This window comes from Salvelinus sp. IW2-2015, linkage group LG19 (assembly GCF_002910315.2).
Source record: "Salvelinus sp. IW2-2015 linkage group LG19, ASM291031v2, whole genome shotgun sequence".
In the NCBI taxonomy this organism is placed as follows: domain Eukaryota; kingdom Metazoa; phylum Chordata; class Actinopteri; order Salmoniformes; family Salmonidae; genus Salvelinus; species Salvelinus sp. IW2-2015.
The window spans coordinates 16,016,353-16,038,353 of NC_036859.1; the positions used below are offsets into that span (position 1 = coordinate 16,016,353).

At 43.2% G+C, this 22,001-nt stretch overlaps 1 protein-coding gene across 2 annotated transcripts in view; it reads right to left on the reverse strand.

The window, feature by feature from the left end:
• Positions 1–10,598, reverse strand: part of LOC111979114 (tensin-3) — a 79,677-nt gene extending 69,079 nt beyond the window's left edge. For both annotated transcript variants that reach the window (XM_024009409.2, XM_024009408.2), the window contains exon 1: positions 10,191–10,598. The gene's annotated coding sequence lies outside the window, so the exon portion shown is untranslated. The remainder of the gene's footprint in view (positions 1–10,190) is intronic.
• Between the last annotated feature and the right edge of the window lie 11,403 nt (positions 10,599–22,001).

Here is a 22,001-nt window from a genome sequence, read left to right on the forward strand (position 1 = left end):
GCTGTTTCTCTCAATATAAGTTGCTTAATTTTGGCACTATAACTGCGTGAAAGATCAAACGAATATGGATTTGTAGATGTTGTTAACTCAGACCTCAAGAAAAAAAATTGTAGACCTCCACAAGTCTGTGTTTCTATCCTTGGGAGCACATCTTCACATGCAGGAATATTGCCTGAAGAAGGAGAATAAACAAGAGCGGTTCAAAAGCTCGTTCCTCATAACCTATCAGCTATCGGACGTATATAATGGAAGGGTAGGACTCAACCATGGGAATTACATACGGCTATACCGTCGATTGTAATTACTTTCACTCTGAGACCAGAAGCTAGAAGGCAGCACTGCGAGAATGTCTTCCATAGAGTATACAATATGAGACGATTAATTTTAGGATTTCAGCAAAACATAAGGATATGTGATTGACAATAGCCCTTACTCACAACGAATACAATGTCAAAGTCGCATACTCATTGCTGAATGAACAAATGTACAATTTTAGAATATGTCTGGAGACACAGGACGCAAGCGATTTAGCTATGAAGTTATGAAAAGTTCTCAACAGTAAAGGTACACCAAGCTACTCTTCTACTATAAGTTCGTACAAATATCCTGATACTAGGACACCGCTCTAGTCAAGGATATATGTACTCAACCAGCTCTCACATCAAGCCCGAGCCATAAAATAAAAATCATGCCACAGGACCACTAATACCGCGGCTATTTCTTGCGGTAGTTCTTTCAGTAGGTGCAACTGCCCCCTCATCTCGCGCGGAACATAGTAAAGAACTTCTTCATTCTGCCTCTCTAGATGACTAGACAATAATCAGGCAAACTACGCAAGCGATCTGTGCCACTCCAGATACGACAACTCAAACTAAGATAAATCAATGATGCTCTTATCTCAGTTTGGTGTACACGGAGTGCTTTTTGCGAGTTTCCATATGGATTTGACGGGCATACCGGTCTTGTTTGGAGGACAAGGAAGGGGGACCAGGACTTACAGCAACAGAAACACACAGACACCGGAACCCAAAATGGCACCGCCGAACCGCAAGGATGCGCAAAGTATACGAGCCACACCAGCGCGCACGGCCAGTGGCATACGCGACATGCAGGATTCAGTGTGGATGAGTAGTAGCGGGGTGGCATTGTCGCATAGCACGTGAGGACCGTGAGAACGTATAACACAAGGATAAGGAATGTGGCAAGCTTTAAGTGATATGTGTGGGAAGTGAAATAGAGATATAGGAAAGGATTGGACTCGAAGCAGACTACCATCATACTCAGAACAAGTCAGGCCAAACGCGAAAGGCTGACTACAGGGCTTAGTCGCAAATTGCAGGAGCTTGCTAGGTCCAATGGACAGATATTAGGATCCGTCAAATGCATCCTTCCAACATTGTGGCTATGGGTTAAAGGACAACAAAGTCCACACGTGGATTTTCGGACTGGCGTTGCAATCCACACAAAGGCCCCCCTGTGACGACGTCGAATCCTATTAATGGAAAAGGTGTATAGTAGAGACGCATGGGGTAGACTTGTGACGTAAGGGTGCGTGCGTGGTCGCAGACACACAGGAGGCAGGCTACAAACGGAGCATTCGAGTGAACACACCAGATCTGGTGAGACCGAGCGAATCGCGGACGAAATTCAAAACTCAACGTATGTAGGGCGAGAGTCGGGTTGCTTGAAAGGTTATGCGTCATCAACTGTAGTTTGTACCCACGCAATATTGTCACTAATTCTGAATAGTGCTCATATCTGGCTACACTCCACAATTAACGTAGAACTGTGAAGTAGATTTGGTAAGCGTCTATGAAGAGAGGTGCCACCAAACTCTCGAAGATATAGGATTGAGGAAACAATAATCACAAGCTCGAGGACACAATTAGATAACTCTTCTCTACTGGGAACCAACTAATTATTCGCTCGACCTGGTTGTAGCTGACAGCAGCAGGGAATCTCCCATCATAAACTGGCAGTTGCGACAGGTCTCACCTAAAGAATAAGAGATAACGGCTTGGTAGCTACAACTCTGACCGTGAGAACGCAGTGGAGTGGTATATGAGAATTAGCGAATCACTGTGTAAACGCTGTAATATTCTATAATAAGAGTTGGTATCTATTGTGGCCTGAAATTGACAAAGGTGCATGGTATGTCCAAAAAACTCAATGTGCGACACTATCTGAATTTAGTAAGTATTCAACCCATTGGCGTATGTATGAGTCTTTACATTTTTGAGAACTAAGTATTCGATGGCGCTGTGATCAATCCATCTAGTTAGACCCATAACATCCCAGTATTTGCATGGGACAGTCACAAAAATGTTATTAATCTACACGCTAATCTATGGGAGCTTGCCATTCAACATAGTTGGTATTCCCATATTCTATATTGACTGGGCAGTGGGAGTGTGGAAAGGCACAGCACCTGGGTGTCCTCATAAGTCAAAGGATGCCGTTCTCTCTATTATTAATTATTGGTGTTGACAAGTCTCAGTAGGTCAGGGTTTCTATTGCGCACAGCAAAATGTCATATACTCCAAGCTCGCACTGAGGTCGAACCAGGCAATGTCACTCATTTCCAACCACCAGTGATGCATGGCCAGACTATCAGAGACCACGATTGTAGTCCAAGTAAACTGACCGGCAACATGAAATAGTCCCATGTCATGGCTTGCGGCAGATATGCAATGCGAACGAGTAAGATCTGTAATAGATATGGAGAGGGATGTGGGGGGGGGGGCAGGGGGGGGGGGCAGGAGGGGGGCGGAGGGGCGGGGGGGGGGGGGACGGGGGGGGGGGAGGGTGATACTGGGAAGGAATGTAGTGACAAAGTACAGATGATCAAAGATCACTGGAAGTAGTGGACTCAAATAGGCCCCATTCTACTGAATCATTTGACTGCACCGGGGTCGCCCAACATTCATTTATTAGGTTATATTGGCTACATGCAGGGGCGGATTGACTATCTGCCAATTCTGGCAAATGCCAGATGGGCTGGACCATTTTTTTGTTGGGTGGGTTGGTCGAAATTGACACACACATTTTTGTGTCAATTAGCCTTTTCAATGATAAACTTGGATTAGCTAACACAACGTGCCATCGGAACACAGGAGTGATGGTTGCTGATAATGGGCCTCTGTACGCCTATGTAGAAATTCCATAAAAAATCTGAATTTCCAGCAACAATATTCATTTACAACATTAACAATGTCTACACACTGTATTTCTGATCCATTTGATTGTTATTTGAATGGACAAAAAAAATTGCTTTTCTTTCAAAAAGTGACCCCAAACTTTTGAACGGTAGTGTAATATTAATTTGTTGTTTGGTTGTCAAAATTAAATGTGATGTATCTACTGCTTGGGTAGTTTATCTGTGCCACTGACTTAGTCTGGCTTTAATTCCAGGTTGTCTACAAATTAATAATTGATATGTTGGATTCACATCTCCATCGCACCCAAAATCAATTATTAAAAAAAATTATAATAATAAGTTTGAATTAGTCCTATTCTTTAACTTAGATGTTTGGGTCGCTACAGTTTATTGTTATTTTGGTCGTAAATCATTTTGAGTTAATTTAATGAGTGGGGAGGGTGTGCATTTTACAGTACAAGGGGACGGTCATGTGAGAAAAAAAATGTATGTTGTGGAGGGGGGGTGTATTTTTTTTATGACACTCCCAGTGCTTTCAAAGGTTCCTAATCATATTGGAGGGTTGGACCACAGCAGCTGAGTCCAAATACGACATCCACATTTTTATATTATTTGGTTGCATTTTCCATAAAAAACACATTGTGGTGATCGTGATGGAGATGTGTTGTTAGTGCGTATTTTTTGACTGTAAGAGACATACATTTAAAAACAAGATATATATGGATGGAAAATAGACGAGAGCTGAGATGTGGATAAAAAAAAGTGAAAGCAAACAAGAAATATGAATGGTAAAGGGAAGGGAAAAAGGAGGGAGTCCTGTGTTTAGAGGGAAAATGAACAGCACATGAAACAGCTTAAGGTGAGAGAAGCAGTATAATCCTTTAAAGCCAGTGTCTAAAACCACACAGATGGGATTTAACTCACTATGCAGCCATAAAGTCCTCAGTCCTTACTTCCACAGATGACCATCTTTAGAAGTTCTAAATAATATTTGTATTGGTTTAATGTCATATATCCTGACTTACCAAGCAAGCACCATTTCAACAGCACTGTCTGGCCAGAAACCATTACAATAACTGCCATAATAGTCCATGTCATGCATTGAGGCAGATTTCAATGGACCAGTAGATCTGTCAATAGATAGGGGAGGGTTTGATACTGGGAAGGAATGTAGTGAACAAAGTACATGATTCAAAGATCACTGGGAAAGTAGTTGGCATCAAATAGGCCCCATTCTACTGAATCATTTGACTGCACCGGGGTCGCCCAACATTCATTTATTAGGTTATATTGGCTACATGCAGGGGCGGATTGACTATCTGCCAATTCTGGCAAATGCCAGATGGGCTGGACCATTTTTTTGTTGGGTGGGTTGGTCGAAATTGACACACACATTTTTGTGAGCACACTCTACATTGTCACCTCACTTCAAAGCATTCCATTAGACGGCTAAAACCATGATTTGGTCAAATAGTAATGTGCAGTATGATCATGATTCCTATATGAAGGTGTCAGCCCTGTCCCTGTGCCCTCACTGGAGCCTGCCACTGTGATGAGTGAGCTACTCTCTTCTCCCCCATGCACTCGAGAGAGAAAAATGCATTGTGATCATATAACATTTCAAAATGCAATTGCGGGAAAAACACAGCTTTGGAAGCTTTGTCCTCTTGTCCCGGTCGAAGAGAGGATATTCGATGCACACCTGCCATTGTGAGGAAATAGGCCTATAGGTCTCATGGGTAGTAGCCTACAACTGTAACGTTTTTCTAGGACATTACATTTACTGTTGGATGAATACATGGCTGCTAGCAGTAGGTATTATATTTAGAGTTAGCGATCTGCTTTAAGTTTCCACTTCCTCAGGTGTTGAACCCCAAATTAGTGTGCGTAAAGATGAACTGTATGTAATTCATCTCTATTGAACAGAAACAATCTGGAAATTCTGGAGTTCTATTTTGACAGTAAAATATAGCAACTACTGTATAGTCTTATTGTCAACCCACAATTCCTGATAATCACTGGATTAGGTTGCACATCAAAATATATTGAATCATGCATTCCTGCTTGGACATGTTAGAGGAAAATCATGGGCTGGTGTAAGTGACACCAGTGACACCTGGGGAAAATGTTCATCTGGAGCTATGTAGAATTAATAGCTCTTAAGTTAGCTGTTGATGCAGGGGAACACATATGCAATATAGCCTACGTCATTAGCTTGACTTTTATAATGACAGGCAGACAGACAGACAGACAGACAGAGAAAAAGAAGAAGCACAGAGTGACAGCAGAGAAGATGCTAAGACAGATAGACAGCACAACAGGGAGGGAAACATAATGGCTAGAGCAGATGAACAGTTCTAGTGGTGAGTTGTATCTCCAGACAGAGGAACAGTTCTTATGTGGTGAGTTTATCTCCAGAGGAACAGTTATAGTGGTGAGTTGTATCTCCAGACAGAGGAACAGTTTAGTGGTGAGTTGTATCTCCAGACAGAGGAACAGTTCTAGTGTGAGTTTATCTCCAGAGGAACAGTTTTGTGGTGAGTTGTATCTCCAGACAGAGGAACAGTTTAGTGGTGAGTTTATCTCCAGAGGAACAGTTTAGTTGTGAGTGTTATCTCCAGACAGAGGAACAGTTATAGTGGTGAGTTGTATCTCCAGAGGAACAGTTTTATGGTGAGTTGTATCTCCAGAGGAACAGTTTAGTGGTGAGTTGTATCTCCAGACAGAGAACAGTTATAGTGGTTGATGTTGTATCTCCAGACAGAGGAACAGTTATAGTGGTGAGTTGTATCTCCAGACAGAGGAACAGTTATAGTGGTGAGTTGTATCTCCAGACAGAGGGACAGTTATAGTGGTGAGTTGTATCTCCAGACAGAGGAACAGTTCTAGTTGTGAGTTGTATCTCCAGACAGAGGAACAGTTATAGTGGTGAGTTGTATCTCCAGACAGAGGGACAGTTATAGTGGTGAGTTGTGTCTCCATGGGTGTTTTTATTCTTTGTTTTAGTTTTAAATATCAGCTGGTTAAAAGAATGAGGAGGACCATGACTCACCAGTCACTGGTACAGAAATGGTTCAGAAATGGTGTACTGTACTGCCAATGTTATGTGTCAGTGCTACTGCCTGTGTAGGGTGTATTGGGTGTGTGTGAGTTTGCGGCACGCTGRGATGTGGGCTGGTGTGGATAAAATGCCAGGGCTAAATTCTTGTCCCAGTTCGCCCCTGGCGACCTGATGGCCAACAACCTCCCCCCTTTCCTTGACTCAAAACATCAAACTTAGAACTGTTCTTATTGGCTGGTCTTGGTTCATGATTGACACCCTTACAAAAAAATATTGCCGTTTTGAAACTGCAGTAAAAGTGCAGTAGCTGCAGTCGACTGTGATATTTTGGATGCAGTAATTGCAGAATAACTGCAGTGTACTGCACTTGAACTGCAGTTACACTGCACTCTAACTGCAGTTACACTGCAAAATTACTGCAGTAAAAAAACGGTGTTATTTTGGATGCAATATTTGCAGTTATACMGCAATATTTTTTGTAAGGGTAGTTTGTGGCAGTGTCGTCCATTTTGGCGTTAGTTAGAYTTCACCATGGTCACATTAAACCAAAAATATGTTCCAGCGGTGAAAAGGAGCGCAGGCAATGTAAGCAACACTCCAAAAAAGAAACCTCCCAGTTCTCTCTTAACCAAACATTGACAAAACCCAAATCTATAGTCAATAAAGTACAAAGTCAGCCTTTCCACCATGGCCTAAGGTTAGTATGTCATGAATGAGTCAAACATGCCATACTTCTATTTAAAAAAGAAATAGGGAAACTAATGTGATATTTCTGCAGGGGGGATATGGCTCAGTACAGCTCAGCATGGGAGGACTTGGCCTTGCTGTGGACCAATGTATAAACCAGCCACACAGAGCCTACTGTCTCTCTGGGAATCAGTGTGTTTGGGGGGGGGGTTGAGCTATAGTTGTGAATGGATAAAGTTCAGCTTTTCAACTCAGCACTGCATGTTCTTTGCTTGTGGTGCAGTATATCAATTATCCTTCCTACGGCTAGTTTGCAGAGACTGTGGGCTCCTGAAGGTATTTAGCATTCAATCTGGACGCCATCTAATAACCCGCCCTGAATCCCATCAGTCACTCAGACAACTTGGCATATATAGAAGCAGCACGCTTCAAACAGTAGAAGGGATAACATCTCCCACCATGACATGACAGGCTGGGTGGATGAAGTAGCTTTGGGGAGAAGAGAATAGGCCACAGTTTGTTCTGCCCGTTTCCTGTCTCGCTCGATAGGTTTACACTGTGGCTTTGATGCCCATTCAACAACGAAGAACCGAAATAAACAAAACCGAGGAATCTGTTGCAAAAAAAAGCTGCACTGTGGCTTTGACCCTCATTCAACACAGAAGAGCCAGAGAAGAAAAGATAGAACAAATATTACAACGAATGTTATGGTTAAACTCAAATATATTGATCAATAAAAAAACATTCTTTATGGAAAAAACGTTGAAAAATTATATTTACTAATGATATTATGAATAGAAACGGAGCAGTTATGTCACATATGCAGCTATCGAAAATATATGGGAATATCTGCTCAATCCAAATTTACAACCAACTGATTACAGCATTAGCACAAAAATGGAGGAGGCACGTGGAAAAGGGAGAAGGTAGGGAACTTGTTTGCCTGCCATATATTAAAGATACAAATTGGCTGAAAGGAACTGGCATGAATAGAAAAATATACCAGTTTCATCTGAGGACAGAAATGTTGACAGCTACGCCATACAGGTTGCAAAGTAAATGGGAAGAGATTTTCGATGTACCAATTCCATGGCACATGGTTTATGAACTGATACAAAAAACAACACTTGACTCAACAATTAGAGTTTTTCAATATAAATTATTATATACAATTCTTGCCACCAACAGAATGCTATATATATATATGGGGCATACAACAATCTCAAGTTCGTAGATTTTGTTGCGAAGAGACAGAATCAATAGATAATTTATTCTGGTATAAATATGTAGCTTGTTTCTGGTCACAGGTTTAGGAATACCATAGCCAGTCAATAAATAATATAATAATACTCGTAGGAAAGGTTTTCTTCTTTAGCTCACAATCTGTGGATAATATACGATTAGAAAGATGTTGTAAATAATCACAGCACAATTGAAAAATATATGGCACATGGAAACCAAACAAGGGCGGTCTATGGTGATAGGTGGGGTGGGCTGAGAGTGGCTGAGGGTTGGGGATTAAAGATTTTGTTTGGTAATGTATTATTGTTATATATAAAAGTACCATGTATGTAAAATGTATATGTTAAAAGAGTATGTAAAATGTATAGGTAAAATGTATGTATATGTAGCAAAAAAGCAACAAAAAAAATAAGAAGATATTTGTCCTCTGAAGAGGGAGGGGTTAACTAACATAACAATAAATAAATAAAAGATATTAAAAAAACACAGAAGAAGCTAAATAAATAATTCTGTAGAATCTGTTGGGGAAAAAGCTGTGGGAGGGGGAACCGGAGAAGAGGGGATATTTTTAGACGGTTTCTTCTGTGACTCTGGAATTACACATATACTGTAGTTGTCTCTCAACTTCACAGGATTTTTTGAAGGGAAATAAAAGCGAGCTGCTTCCCTGCATCTGGGTGAATCTGTGTGTGACAGCAGCACCCACCAGGCTCCTAAAGCACCACCTAATTACCGCCTTCGTTCCCAAGGTCATAGAGGAATGTGTTCCAAAATGAATTACACTCCCACTTTATCTCTCCTCCTTCTCTCTCTCTCTATCCCTCTCTTTCACTTACTTTCTCTCTTTCCTTCTCTTCACTCTAGCTAATGGCTTACATATGTGTGCTGTGTGGCTACAAAAGAGATAACTTTCATTTCTGTGACACACTATACTGCCCCAGCAGCCCTCAGACCTACAGTCAGTCTGTGCCATGTGAAGAACAGAATGCCCTGTTCTGCTCAGCTTGCTGTACACACACACCAGCCATTTGCCAACCCACCTGTCCAAACCACGTGGTCCTATTGATGCGTTTTTGTAATTGCCGCCTTTTTATCAAAGGAGAGAGAGAGACAGAGAAGATAAGAGAACTCATGTGTTTTCTAACTTCTTTCTACACTCGTTTCACATTTCACACCTGATAGTTGAAAAACATCTTGATGTGTGTGTTCTAATGTGTGTCCATGATGCATTAGAGCTTTTCTTCTGATTGTTTTATAGATACGAAGGTGTAAATGCAGGTGTGTGTGTCTGGATCCAGCATTTAAGGTGATAAAGGGGAGGGATCTAGACACCGGTAAGGAGGGAGGGTGTAGCCTATGTGAGGTAAGAGGGACTCTTGTACATGTCATCAACAATGGGCCTGAGGCCTCGAATACCACATAGCAGCTGTGGCTTGAAGAGTTTAACTTGTTTTTTTCTCTCTTTCACTCTCTCTCTCTGTCGCTCACCATATTTTTCTTTCCCCAGCAGACCAGCCATTCAACAAAAGAGGTAAAAAAAAGGTGTTTTTAAATGCAAGACTCATAGAGCTATGTGAGGACTATGKTACCTCTGGAATGGACCCTTATGTTTCACATTATAAAGGTCTCCAGCACAGCAAAGCCCCAAAAAGCATGGAGACCCTAACCAATGCAAAAGACGGCTCAACAAATAGGACATTTACAGTTGCGCAATTCTCTCACTGTGTGAAAAGCTGCAGCCAAAGCTTGATGAGGAGATCATGGTTCTTAATGAACTACACTCACTGTCGAATTCAAACAAATCACAACCACACTGCTTGTAGTTTGAATGACACCGGTAATGACCCACTTCTCTCTCTGTTCTGAATTCCGCCTGGTATTTTGAATCAATTCCCCTCTACGAAATGTGCCTTAACCACAGGTTAAAACTTCCCCAGACTCCATGAAACTACTCCAGAACTACTTTGATGTACTAGCACAACACTAAAACCAGCTCCCCTGCAAGTATAGCACTACAAACAACTTCATAACACCAAACCTTACCGTTTTAAATCCAAAGAAAGTTACTTTTATTTTCCTTCTTTCTTTAAAATCCTTCGTCAGTCAGACACTGCTAGGGAGAGGTGGGTAAAGTCCAGTCCAGGTGAAGACGAGTAAAATAGCTCTCAGCCCGTCACACAGGCTTAGAGGAAGTTGACTGGCTCTCCTCTGCTGGAATGCGGTGATTAGAGGCACTTCTTCTGTGAGCTCACTTTGTTCCGGCTCTGCTGCCCCCACTGCTGCTCCCTCCCAGGCTGTTGCTGCTGGCTCCTACTACTGGCTGTTGGCTGCTGCTGGCCGTGTTAAAATGGAAGCTCTGCTCTGTGCCTGAACTGCTGCTCTGCTCCCATCAACCCTCAACACACTTCCTCCAGTCAGTCGAGGCTGCTAGCCGCTGCAGCCGCCACAAGTTCTGGCATGGGATAGTCCTCCCACTGTGTTGCTGCCTCCCTCCCTGATCCCTCCCTCCTCCACTTTCCCTCCCCCCTCCCTTTCCACACACACACACACACACACACACAACACACACCACAACACACACACCACACACAACACACACACACACACACACACACACACACACACACACACACACACACACACACACACACACACACAACACACAAACACACACCACACACCACCACAACACCCACCACACACGTACGCGAAAAGTACTAAATAGTCATACTTTAGTCAAAGTAAAGATACCTTAATAGAAAATGACTGAAGTAAAAGTGAAAGTCACCCAGTAAAATACTACTTGAGTAAAAGTCTAAAAGTARTTGTTTTAATCAACAACAACAAAAAACATACTACCTACTCATTCAAGGGTTTTTCTTTATTTTTACTAGTTTCTACATTGTAAAATATATTGAAGACATCAAAACTGTGAAATAACACATATGGAATCAAATGTTCAACAATCAAAACACATTTTATATTTAAGATTCTTCAAATAGCCACCCTTGCCTTCATGACAGGTTTGCACACTCTTGGCATTCTCTCAATCAGCTTCATAAGATAGTCACCTGGAATACATTTCAATTAACAGGTGTAGCTTCTTAAAAGTTAATTTGTGGAATTTCTTTCCTTCTTAATGCGTTTGAGCCAATCAGTTGTGTTGTGACAAGGTAGGGGGGTAAACAGAAGATAGCCCTATTTGGTAAAAGTCCATTTCACCAAGTCCATAATATAGTAAGAACAGCTCAAATAAGCAAAGAGAAATGGCAGTCCATCATTACTTTAAGACATTCCAATCTCCGCCCTCGTCAACATGGGATGTCCATTTACGCATGAGGAGATTYCCATCAATGAAGTAAGCCACGTTCTTCTTCTTTACCTCTTCCAATGAGACAACACTAAATAAACATTTAGCAAGCCTGTGGTCAACCTTTTGGTTAGCAATCAGCTGCTCACGAGTGACTGGTAACTGTATTGCATCAGCAATACGTTCAATATCCTTCGATTCTTCCCTGGGCTGTTTGTCAGAGGTGATCAGCTTCCCAGAGGTAGCACACAACCCATCCTCTTGATCAAACTCTTTGAACAGAACAGTGTTRGACAAATCTATCACGTCACCCACTTGTCGTGCCTGAGCACGAGTGACAGCACAAGTGGGGAACACGTGTGGATAACTCTGTGCCAGCTCATTAGAGAGAGAGTGGTCACTTTTATCCAATACTTCTAATACGGGTACTACCTTTCCTCCGGCAATATCGTTACCCATTATAAAGGTCACACCTTTTACTGGCAACATAGGACGTACCCCCACTCTGAATATTGATTAACTCAGAGTGTACACTCACAAAGTGCAATGGCACTGGGACAAAACCCATTTCAATCCCTGAACTAACACACTGGAACCACAGTAGGTATTGTCAGATAAGGGCAACACATCAGACAATATAAACGACTGCGCAGCACCAGTATCTCTAAGGAATTTAACCGGACGCTGAGATGCTTCATCATTCGTTAGGGACACAAACCCTTCGAAAATGAATGGTTCTTAACTGCGGTCGTGGACTGTGACTTTCAAACTACATTTACCCTGAGGCACCTGTTTCGTTTCAGACCTCACAACCGTACGAATTAGCCCAACACCTGTTGGCGGCGTGCCACGAAGAGGCATCCCTTGTTTGCGTTTTAGCAGGAAGCAATAATTTATCATATGTCCCACCTTATGACAATAGAAACAGGGACGCTCATTTTTCTGGCGTGCTTGATATACTACTGCTGGCCGACTAGGACTAAAAGTAGGCAATTCAGTGGCAATTCAGTATGAGCCGAAAATACGCTCTTCTGCGTCAACACAGACGCTTCTGACAGGGAGGATACTTTCTGTCCATTTAGGTAAACTACAATGCGTTCGGGTAAGCAATTTTTAAACTCTTCCAACAAGATTAACTCCCGGAGAGAGTTGAAATCAGTTACCTTGCTAGCAGCATGCCATTTATCAAACAGATTTCCCTTGTCTATAGCAAATTCCACATAAGTCTTACTAGAAGACTTTCTATGAGACCTAAATCTCAGTCGGTATGCCTCAGGCACAAGCTCATAGGCGGCGAAGAACAGTAGCTTTGACCACTTCATAATTTAAACTGTCTTCAAGAGGTAGCGCTGACAAAACCTCTTGGGCTTTACCAGTTAATTTACACTGAAGCAATAGGCACCATACCTCTTCAGGTCATTTTAATGCTACGGCTATACGTTCAAAAACACAAAAATTTGAGTCAACCTCTGACTCTCTGAACAAAGGTACCAAGGCAATCTGCCTACTAATGTCAAAAGTGTTGGAAGCTACAGCTGGTGAGGACGCCTCACTAGCAGGCACAGCAGGAACGGAGGCTAGCCTCGCTGTCTCTGCCTCCAGATCCATCTGGCGCATTTTGAACTCCAACTGCCGCTGTTCTCTTTCTGCCTCAAGTTTACACATCTCCAACTGGAGATTKTCTCGTTTGGGCTCTCTTCCGCCTCCAGTTGGAACTGTATTGAACGGACATCCCTCCTGGCATCACCGGTTGACAGTGGGGAGAGTGGATCAAAACGGGACAATGTGGCTGGAGCTTTAGCCTCGCCCTCGTTCTCAGACACCAACGGGCTTACTGGAGCAGCAACATGTCACATAATAAATTGCATGGCCTGAGATTAATGGCTGTGATTGAAGAACATTGAGGACGGAACAACACCATTGTAGTTACTCCACAATACTAACCTAAATGACAGAGTGAAAAAAGGAAGCCTGTGTACAATAAAAAATATTCAAAAGGCTGTAGCACAACAAAATGTAGAATAAGTCAAGGGGTATGAATACTTTAAGGCACTGTATATATGGGAATTGGATCACTCGGTCTTCTTGACCTGACAAAATGTGTGTTGAATCYAAACATTGTCAATAAAGGTGMTAAATTGGGAGCATATTCAGTGTGCTYGCCTTTCTGTCTTTTTCAAGCTTTAAACCTGCAATTTTTTTTAAGGAAAGTGAAATGATTATTATGGATTTGATATGAAATTGGACAGCTGGCATATGCTTTGTATCTATAGCAGTCTTAATAACATTAAACCAGTGCTGGCTAACCTAAAAGCCTTCATATTTATTTTGCTAACTTAAGTGTCTGGCGCCCTCAAGCAATATTTATTTGTATTTGTTTTATAATTAAAAAAAAAAACATTTTAAGTGAAATATTTAGCTTTGTTTGAAGCAGAAAAGACAGGAAATTCAAAAGATAATTTGACCTATGCAATAACAAGTTGTGAAGCTGCGTATACTGAAAAACCTAGGTCAAATTAACTTTGGAATTTCTTGTCTTTTTCGGCTTCAGACATAAACTAAATCTTTCACTTAAAATGTAGTTTAAAATTATTTATCAGGGGGGGTTCACAGAAGCTGTGATAACAGGGACAACAGTGTAATTGTGGCACCCATTTTACTGTGATAGAATATAAACTGACAACTGTGTACAGTGCTATGTATGTTCTTTACGTACAGTATGTCGGCGTGAGACAGACTTTCCACAGATAACAGCCCACAATAAGAGCAATCAGCAAAGAGCAATGAGGACCCTGGGTGTATTTCCCTTTTATCTGTTGTGTAATGTTGTAGCTACCTTGACTAGATATATGTAGCGGACACTGTACCATTAGTAAGCTAGCTAGCTAGTTAGCTGGCTAGCTAGCTACACATCCTTGTGACCTTCGGCAAAGATGGTGGTGACGTATCGGTCAACATAACACCACCCTCAGAGCCATCGGCAAAAAGCTGGTTTTCAGGGGAAAAGGAAGAGACCCTGTYAACGACCTCTGCTTTTGGACGTGAGCCTCGCTGTTTACAGTGAAACATATTGCAGTTAGCTAAGGCACATTTGCTAGCTTGCTGTCTGAAGTTTACATCCGGAATATTAACAAGGCGGCCCTCCATTTTAACTCCTCCTTCACATTTACTGAAGTGGTTGAATAGTGCAGAAGGGGACCCCTGACAGTTTTTTTTTCTCTTGTCATGACCAGAATGTGGTTCAGGTAGTTTCAGGCATTTATTCTATGCCTGCTATGTTAGCTTGACCTAACATGGACATCATTAACAACTGTAGGCTTGCTAGTTAGCCTCACTTCTTCCTGCTAGCATGTCAGCGAACGTTAACMAACTGAACATTAGCTAGCATTAAGGGTTGAAACATTAGCTAGCTAGCCAGTTATTTAGCAATTTTTTTGACGTACCTAGCTATATATTGCATTGACTTACTTAGCCAACGTTATCAACCAGAGAGACATTCAGCTCGTAAGAATCCTAGCTTGTTGTCTTACGTTAACGTTAGCTGTAACCAGACACCTGAGTTGACTTACTATTTCTACAGAAAGGGGTGAGGCCAGGGTGCTGTAACCCTGGATAAAGCGTCAATAAAGGTTGGCGAACCCCAGGAAGCATTGCAGCTGCTCCCTGGATGTAGGCTGAGGCCAATCCACCACCGCTCTCACCTTCTCGGGATCCATCTGGACACTCCCAGCAGAGATGATGTAGCCCAGAAAGGGAATGATGGAGCGATGGAACTCGCACTTTTCCACCTTAACAAACAACTGGTTCACCAGAAGGCGCTGAAGAACCTGTTGGACGTGGTGCATGTGTTCTTGTGGGGGAGCGGGAGAAGATGAGGATGTCATCAATGTAGACGAAGACAAACCGGTTCACCATGTCACGGAGAACATCATTCACCAGAGCCTGGAACACGGCAGGGGCGTTGGTGAGACCAAAGGGCTATTCGTAGTGGCTGCTGGCCGTGTTGAAGGCGGTCATCCACTCGTCRCCCTCTCGTAACCGCACCAGGTGGTAGGCGTGTCGTAGATCCAGCTTGGAGAAAACAGTGGGCCCCTAGAGCAGCTCGAGGAAATGAGTGGTAGCGGATAACGGTTCTTCACAGTAACGTCATTGAGTCCCCGTTAGTCAATGCACGGACGCAGGGTCTTGTCCTTTTTCTCCACGAAGAAGAAACCTGCGCCAGCGGGAGAGGAAGAGGGATGGATAAATCCTGTAGCTAGGGAGTCCCCAATGTAGGTCTCCATAGCCTTGGTCTCTGGTCTCGGCAGAGAGTACAGACATCCCCGGGGTGGAATGTAAATCCCGCCGTCATAGGGGCAGTGCGGCGGAAGGGAAGTGGCCCGGGAATTTCTGAACACCTCCCGGAGGTCCTGGTACTCCACGGGAATGGCGGAGAGGTCCGGYGCATCTTCCGAGCCCCCAGGAAGACGTCCTGGGGTTGCGCCGACTTCTGACAATGGGCAATTGCAGAACGGACTCCAGCCCATGATAGCACCCGTAGACCAGTTGATGAGGGGATTGTGTTGCTGCAGCCAGGAGAATCCCAAAACCATTGGAATCTGGGAGGACTTAATGAGCAGGCATTGAATGGCCTCGCTGTTATTCCTAGACACACATAGGTTGATGGGAGTGGTGTTATGGGTGACCTTATCAATAGAGCTCCCGTCCAGTGCTCTAACATCCATGGGAATGGAAAGGGGCTGAATGGGGATGTTCAGCTCGGAAGCCAGTGTGTCGTCCAAAAAGCTCTCATCGGCACCAGAGTCAATGAGGACCTGGAGAGATTTGGACTGATTTCCCCACAGCAGAATGACATGAAAAGGGGTGRGAGTCAGGGAAGCAGAAAAGTTCTCCATATGGCCCACCAGAGTACTCGCTTCTACCGGTGAGCCTGGTCTTTTACCGGGCAAGATGACACAAAATMACCAAAAGTCCCACAATACAGACAGCTCCTTGTGTTGATCCTGTGTTGCCGTTCCGTTGGCGACAGCCCAGCTCTGCCTAGTTGCATAAGCTTAGGAAACAGTGCCTCGACCATCTTCGGTGACTCTCGAGGAAGGTCGGGAAACCTCAGGTGCTCTCGGCAACGGGACAGTTGGGGACTTCCGGGTTGACTTGAAGCGAGGTGGAATCCCTGGACGTGCGAGCGAAATCATTCCTCTCCATCCGTCGTTCCCGCAATCGCTCATCGATGCGGATGGTCAAAGCGATGAGGGAGTCAAGATCCGTGGGTACCTCCCGAGCATCAAGCTCGTCCTTAATCCCCACCGAGACGCCGTGCAGGAACATGTCGAACAGTGCTTTCTATTTCCAAGTACTCTCCACTCTCCGCTCTCCGCTGCCAGAAGGTTAGTAATGCATTATTTGCCTCGACAAGCACTCCATTTCCAGCCGGAACACCTGTATTGATACTGGTATACCTTACTGATAAAATCATATACATTTTCACTCTTTCCCATCTATCCCCTTTGCCTTCCCCTCTTTCTCCATCCCGCTCTCCCCCAATCTCTCACACTCAGTGTTTCTCTGAAGCGGAGCCTCCGGATGACTTCCGGCAGCGGGAATTGTTTGAAGTCTGTCTGGCCAATGAGAAGTGGTTGCAGTCTGTTTGACCAATGAGACCAAGGGCAGCTCCCCAGTATCACCACCTCGTCTCACTGGAGAACAATGAAGTGCTGGGTCTAAGGGAGAGAGGTGACATGAACGAGATGGGAAGTACACTTCCAGAGATGGGTAGATGGGTCATGAGAGAAATCACAGACCTACACCAATACATGAATGCAGAAGCACATTTGGCAAAACTGCATCTGTGTGAGGTTGTGTTTTCGCAGAGATCATAATTCTTTAGTTTATACCCATGTACAATGACACAAAACCTGCGGGCTCTCCTCACTGCAGCCGAGGTGAGTAAAACATTAAACCGTGTTAACCCTCGCAAGGCTGCAGCCCAGACGGCATCCAGCCGCGTCCTCAAGAGCATCGCAGACCAGCTGGCTGGTGTGTTTACGGACATAATTCAATCAATCCTTATCCAGTCTGCTGTTCCCACATGCTTCAAGAGGGCCACCATTGTTCCTGTTCCCAAGAAAGCTAAGGTAACGTGAGCTAAACGACTACCGCCCGTAGCACTCACTTCCGTCATCATGAAGTGCTTTGAGAGACTAGTCAAGGACCATATCACCTCCACCCTACCGGACACCCTAGACCCACTCCAATTTGCTTACCGACCCAATAGGTCCAAGACGACGCAATCGCAACCACACTGCACACTGCCCTAACCCATCTGGACAAGAGGAATACCCATGTGAGAATGCTGTTCATCGATTACAGCTCAGCATTAAACACCATAGTACCTCCAAACTCGTCATAAAGCTCGGACCTGGGTCTCGACCCGCCCTGTGCAACTGGGTCCTGGCCTTCCTGACGGGCCGCCCCAGGTGGTGAGGGTAGGTAAACAACATCTCCACCCCACTGATCCTCACACTGGGCCCCACAAGGGTGCGTTCTGAGCCTCTCCTGTACTCCCTGTTCACCCACGACTGCGTGGCCATGCACGCCTCCAACTCAATCATCAAGTTGGCGGATGACACTACAGTGGTAAGGCTTGATTACCAACAACGACGAGACGGCCTACAGGGAGGAGGTGAGGGCCTCGGAGTGTGGTGTCAGGAAAATAACGTCACACTCAACGTCAACAAAACAAAGATATGATTGTGGACTTCAGGAAACAGCAGAGGGAGCACCCCCTATCCACATCGACGGGTCAGTAGTGGAGAAGGTGGAAAGTTTTAAGTTCCTCGGTGTACCACATCACGGACAAACTGAATTGGTCCACCCACACAGACAGCGTTGTGAAGAAGGCGCAGCAGCGCCTCTTCAACCTCAGGAGGCTGAAGAAATTCGGCTTGTCACCAAAAGCACTCACAAACTTCTACAGATGCACAATCGAGAGCATCCTGTCGGGCTGTATCACCGCCTGGTACGGCAACTGCTCCGCCCACAACCGTAAGGCTCTCCAGAGGGAGTGAGGTCTGCAGAACGCATCACCAGGGGCAACTACCTGCCCTCCAGGACACCTACACCACCCGATGTCACAGCGAAGGCCATAAAGATCATCAAGGACAACAACCACCCAAGCCACTGCCTGTTCACCCCGCTATCACCAGAAGGCGAGGTCAGTACAGGTGCATCAAAGCAGGGACCGAGAGACGTAAAAACAGCTTCTATCTCAAGGCCATCAGACTGTTAAACAGCCACCACTAACATTTAGCGCCGCTGCCAACATACTGACTCAACTCCAGCCACTTTAAAAATGGGAATTGATGGAAATTATGTAAAAATGTACCACTAGCCACTTTAAGCAATGCACTTAATACAATGTTTACACCCTACATTACCCATCTCATATGTATATACTGTACTCTATATCATCTACTGCATCTTGCCATCTTTATGCAATACATGTACCACTAGCCACTTTAAACTATGCACTTTATGTTTACATACCCTACAAGTACTCATCTCATACGTATATACCGTACCCTATACCATCTACTGCATCTGCCATGCCGTTCTGTACCACACTCATTCATATATCTTTATGTACATATTCTTTATCCCTTTACACTTGTGTGTGTGTGTAGGTAGTAGTGTGGAATTGTTAGGTTAGATTACTGTTGGTTATTACTGCATTGTCGGAACTAGAAGCACAAGCATTTCGCTACACTCGCATTAACATCTGCTAACCATGTGTATGTGACTAATAAAATTAAGATTTGATTGATTTGATTTGACATAACTCTAACATATCTCCCCCTTTCTCTCTTTCCCCCTCTCCAGGGAGGGTAAAGACATCCCAGCAAACCGGGAACATTCCCCGAGCAGTAGCTAAGATTCCCATTAAGTTATAGTTAGGGTTTTATCTAACATTAGGATGATAACATCTCTACATTCAGAAATGTGTTTTAAATTAAATATCCTTGAAATGTTATCCTACCATTCACTACAATGTTGTGCACAATTTTTTAAATTTTTATTTCACCTTTATTTAACCAGGTAGGCCAGTTGAGAGCAAGTTGTCATTTACAACTGCGACCCGGCCAAGATAAAGCAAAGCAGTGGGACAAAAACAACAACACAGTTACACATAAACAAACGTACAGTCAATAACACAAAATAAAGAAAAAAGAATAAGAATAAAGTAGAGATACTGGAGTGCAGAAGAGCAAGAGGGTAAGTAATAATACGGGGATGAGGTAGTCAGTTGTTCTATTTACAGATTGGCTGTGTACAGGTACAGTGATCAGTAAACTGCTCAGACAGCTGATGCTTAAAGTTAGAGGGAGATATAAGACTCCAGCTTCAGAGATTTGTTTGTATAAAATATTCACCTGATGTTACAAGAACATTCCTAGAACACATTTCGTCTGTTCTTTAAAGGTTCCCAGAATGTTTAATTAGGTTYTGGGAACAGTCTGGTCTGYACATTGTGGGGACATCACAAAAGATACAGTATGTTCCCAAAACACAAAAAATGTCCAGTTGGCCTGATTATTACAATGTTTCTATTAGGTTGTAAGAAACATTCACCTGATGTTGCAAGAACATTCCCAGAACACATTGTTATGTTCTTTAAAAGTTCCTAAAACATTTCTTTAGGTTGTGGGAACTTTGTGGAGATATGACAAGGTAGGTTCCAAAAACACTAAAACTGTCCTGACATTCAGATAATGTTTGAATGTTGCAAGAATGTAGACAGAACAGCCTTTCTGAATTCTTTAAAGGTTCCTAGAACATTTAATTAAGTTATGGGAGTTGTCTGGGATGTTGAACAAATAATTTTGTGATATTAACGAAAGTTGCACAGAACATTCCCACAATGTTGCACAATGTTCCACAATTTCCAAATAAGTAAGTTTTTATGACGATAATAGCATAATTGTTTTAGGTTGAACATAATATTCCATTGATGTTCATGCATAACACATTTTACCTTGTCTTGGAGGTCCTCAGAACATTTAAAGAACGTCATATTTAAGTTTTTACCTAATATTACCACATTCTCAGCAGGCACATGTCTAGCTCCTTAAAGCAGATTTAAATACATCCCCATTATGTTTCTCTCCAGATTTAATGGAAATGTACAGACTGTGTTGTAGGCCCACTACAGCGTGGTACAGACACCCATGGCATTTTTATTCATTTCATAGGACATTTGACCTGCTTTTAATCATATAAAAACAACAATAAAACTTTTTGAAATCACGTGGAAACAACGTTGATTCAGCCAGTTTTTGCCGAGTGAAATTTGACTCCAATAATCAACATGATCTTCAGTTTGGAATGGAAATAATTTCATCAGGTGTGTTAGCATTCGGGCTGAAGAAAAGGTTTGACACCAATCACGCCCTTGAGGGCTGGAGATCCAGATGCAATCAACAGACTCATGCTATGTAGAACAAACATGCATCTCTGACATGCAGAATCATGTCAGCTCTATTTGTGGTATTTCTATCTGAAACTTTCAGAATGTTTTTGTACTGAATATTGTACTCTCCAACCCTGTTCCTGGAGAGCTTGTAGTTTTTTTGTTTCTTTTGCTCCAACCCTATCATCGCGACTAATGTATCTAATTAACTATAAATCCGTCAAAACTACACGCAGTATTATCATTGTAATGTTTACCCAACTGAGCTGCTTATTTTTCTATTCATAGTTGGCATATTATCCATCATGAAGCAAATCAAGACCTACATGAAGAACGGAAGTGGTTTACAGAAATACCAATCACATGACTACACTAAATACAAATAAGAGCAAACTGCAGTACATACAGTACAGTAACTGTCGGCAACAACAGCTTTCCCAACCCCCTAAGCCAGTGTTTCCCAACTCCATCTCTCAAAGTACCCCCAACATCACACATTTGTGTTGTAGCCCCGGACAAAGCCACCTGATTCAACTCATTGAGGGCCTGATGATTAGTTGACAAGTTGAATCAGGTGTGCTTGTCTGGGGCTACTAGAAAAATGTTTGCTGTTGGCAGAGAGGAAGAGGCAAAGCGAGAGGGATAACTGGGCCCAAAATCAGTCTTCTCTAGCAGGTGGCTTTTTTTGTTTCACTCACCAGGCAAGGAGTTTTTGTATGGAAGTAAATGAGTGTCGAATTTGGTTAACAAAAAATGTAATGGCTTATTTGATCGAATAGAAGTTTTGTAATGCTTAGGTTGTTACGGGTGTACAGGGAATAATCCCGGCAACTTTGAGAAAAAAACACTTTATCGGAGTGCCTGTTATTCACACYTATATCTGCCATTTTATTGGCTAGAATGGTCCCACTTGATAAATTGTACCGCCTTTTCTCCCCAATTTTCGTGGTATCCAATCGCTAGTAATTACTATCTTGTCTCATCGCTACAACTCCCGTACAAGCTCGGGAGAGACGAAGGTCGAAAGTCATGCGTCCTCCGAAGCACAACCCAACCAAGCCGCACTGCTTCTTAACAC